This window comes from Ixodes scapularis, unplaced genomic scaffold, assembly GCF_016920785.2.
Source record: "Ixodes scapularis isolate PalLabHiFi unplaced genomic scaffold, ASM1692078v2 PGA_scaffold6__148_contigs__length_123643588, whole genome shotgun sequence".
NCBI classification, from domain to species: Eukaryota; Metazoa; Arthropoda; class Arachnida; order Ixodida; family Ixodidae; genus Ixodes; species Ixodes scapularis.
Window position 1 is genome coordinate 21735145 of NW_024609881.1, and position 3563 is coordinate 21738707.

Here is a 3563-nt window from a genome sequence, read left to right on the forward strand (position 1 = left end):
GGAGTCGATGGAGTAGCGATGCGTCTGCCCTTGTCAGTCTGGAATCAGGGACTGGGATGGGGGGTGTGCCTCGCGCTGTAGATGGGTCTGGGTGCCGACTCCTGATATTTCTGGCAATAAGAAGTCTCGCTTCATGAAAGGGTCGGAGGTGGTAAGTAGGTGAGGGTAGAGCGTGTGCGTTCTTGGCTAGGGTGTCGGCGCACTCATTACCCACAATTCCTGAGTGCGCCGGGACCCACTGAAATGCTAATGTCCACCCGCGTTCTTGTAGTGTCGTTGCAAGATGGGCTGTTTCTTGAGCGAGCACTGATCCCTCGCCGGCATTAGCTAAATTGCGCAGGGCCGTGCGGGAGTCCGTTAATATTAGCACAGCGGTCATCCACTCGGTGGTCCTAAGGTATTCCAGGGCCAAGAGTATAGCGACCATTTCCGCAGTCGTGGACGATGTTTCAAGGTTTATACGGACGGCGTATTCTTTCCCAATGGATGGAACCACGTAAGCGGCGGTTGCCGTACCTGCGCTTTTATTTACGGAACCATCTGTATATATTTCAAGGCTGCTGGCGTACTTCTCCACAAGTGCTACTGCCCCAGCAGTGCGTGTGACAACTGGATGAACGTCTTTTCTCGCCCGGACGTCGGGGAGTGATCCCTGCACGAACCAAACAAAAAGTCCAAACTAAACAACGAACTCACGAAATCCGGTTAAAAATAGGGAGTGAGCCAGATGCAAAGCGAGACTGCAACCATGCGAAGACGCGCTCGCACGATATAAGGCACAAAAAGCGTGCCAAATTTCTCAGTGTTACGTAGTGTACACACTAACATGTGTTACGTGCAGGTAACACAGAGGGATATCCAGCTCGCCTTTGTTGTATATTCAGTATTTCAAGTGAGACGCGTGCCGAGATGCGAGCTCAAAACATCGCCACCGCGCGTGTCACGTCCGAAAGGATCAACTCTCCGAGCCAGTCCCGCACATACCATACATGGGTAAAATACTTCCAAAATGTAATTTAATTACAATTAGAATTACTTTGCTTCAAAAGTAATTTAACTACAATTACAATTACTACTACGTGAAATGTAATTAATTACAATTACAAATTACTTTTAAAAAGTATTGCAATTACTTTACAATTACTTATTTCTGAGAGCGACCCGACTTGTATAGAATGCAACGTATTTGTTCATTCCTTACTCCAATGTTCGCGTATTGTACATTCTTTATAAGAATATTGTTAAATTTATCATAGAACTTGACAGTATGGGGAGATGAAGTACTACGTTCTTATATTTTAATAGATAATAATAAATTAGTTGATATGCTGCAAGACGCATGATCGCTAAAGAAAAAATTGGGTTGACAGACTTTAGCTAGCCAGGCAAATGAAGATGTGACAATTAGTTGTGTAGGAATATTTTACAAGTGTTAATATAAAAGTACACTCCACACGCGCTAATACGACTACATTCACATACAAACATCATGATATTGTAAATTATCTACATTGAGATGTAATTATAATGGCTCAGAAATATATAAGTACCGAATCGGGGCTCCCGAATCATTGGTGACAATATTCATAGGTGCGAGGTCAGTCTCCAAAGTGTTTTGCAAATAGTAAAACCAACATAAAATAAACTTGAAAATAATACAAAGATACACATGTGCGACGGTACTGTAAGAGGGACGTAAAAAAACTGGGAAGGAAGAAAGAAAAATAACTTCATATACAATTAAAATTCCCAACCTCGGCTGAAAGCGGAAGCTCAATTTTTTTTCTTTCAATATTTTGGCATGTTTACGTTATTTTTTTCTCGCACCGCTGACGGCGCTATACGACGCCGTTGAGGTAGGCTCCAAAGAGGATTCTCTCTCAGCCCGCTATGCAAGCAACAAAACAACAAATGCAATAATACTTAAAAAACAAGCGAGCTGGTGGTGATTCATGGTAATAAAACCCCAGACTCAGGAACACAGAAGGGGACGAATTGAGACGTTGTGCTGTGTTCGTCCCCTTCTGTGTTCCTGAGTCTCGGGTTTTATTACCATGAAAAACAACAAACAATGCAACGTTATTTATGTTGTGCGTATGTGTGAGTTTGTGTCTGTGCGTGTGTTTCATCAAGAGCTAGGCCGCTTGTGCGAGCATTGATGCTTTCAGAGAGGTTCCGTGGGCGCCGCAAAGTTTTGCAAAAGTAATTGTAATTGTGTCTGAAATTTCGCAATTACTGACGGTAGAAAGTAATTAAATTACAATTACAATTTCTTTTGGCTAAAAGTAATTAATTAAAATTACAAAATACCAAGAAAAGTAATTAAATGACAGTAATTCAATTACAGTAATTTAATTACTACCCAAGTATGACACACACTGCGAATAAAACATTTCCACTGCCAACAAGGAGCGAAACTTTTTAGGCACGCAACACATGCCATCCGTCAAAATGCCAACACAACACCATCAGGAACTAAACAGAACGAAACCAATGAGATCACAAAACGGCTGCCACTGCGACGGCTGCATTAAAGGAGGACGTTGAAATAATAAAGCCTCTATTTTTACGTTTTACGGATGTGACGTCGAAATAATTTTCGAGATATTTTGACGGTGGACGTCAAAATAGTCACCACCCTACCGAAAAGTACCGAAACTACCCGCTGACAGTCTCTTGCTCGCAGAGTGCACCTGAATCGTTAGGGGCGCTGCGTTGCATATTGCTTATTTAATGGCGAGCGCCTCTTCCTATGCCGATTTGTCGCAAGTGCCCAAGTGCGCACGCGCTTCTTTCTCGCGTGGCAAGGGGGAAGACGGGCGGGAAGGCGGAGATGCTTGCACATGATGAGCACGTTTCCTTTCCCGTTGCCTTTGCCCTTCTTTTTGCACGCCTTATCTCGCACGCTTTTAGTTCTGTAACCGAGGCACGCTAGTTTGCGCCGCACAGCTTGAGTGGATCAAAACAAATTATTTAGGTAGGCGCTGTCCGCACGAATACGTGTGCCTTCTTCAGGCCGTGTCTAGTTCGCGTATTTTTAGATCTTTAAAATCGTTGTGAACCAACCTGCCCAAATAAAAATGCCAAACTATATATATATTTTTTTGCGTTTGTCGCATTTCGCAGACGGTTTGTTTCTCTCTTTCTTTTTTTTTTGCATTACCTCTTATTTTTGTGGAATTCGATAAATTGAACAAACCTTCAGCAATGTTTGCTGCTATCGGCCACCACTTCCCTTGCTGCAAAAAGCACCATTTAGTTACAGAAATGCCTCGCACACTTGGTTTTCCCATTAGCAGTAACATACGAGAAGTCTAGAAGAGTGACGTTAGATCAGTTCCAGCAGATTTGGCAATACATAGAGAAGACAATATAAAAAAGAAACAAACTCCCGATTCATTAAATTGTACTAAGTCGAAATGTAACCGTAGAGAGTCACCCTGATCGGGGCGTCGCATTTGTATGGTTGTAGAATTTGATCCTACGTTACGAAATTCCACCTGCAAGCATTGAAAGATGTTACCATATTACACGTACCAGTTCAATAAAGTAGCAGAAAACAC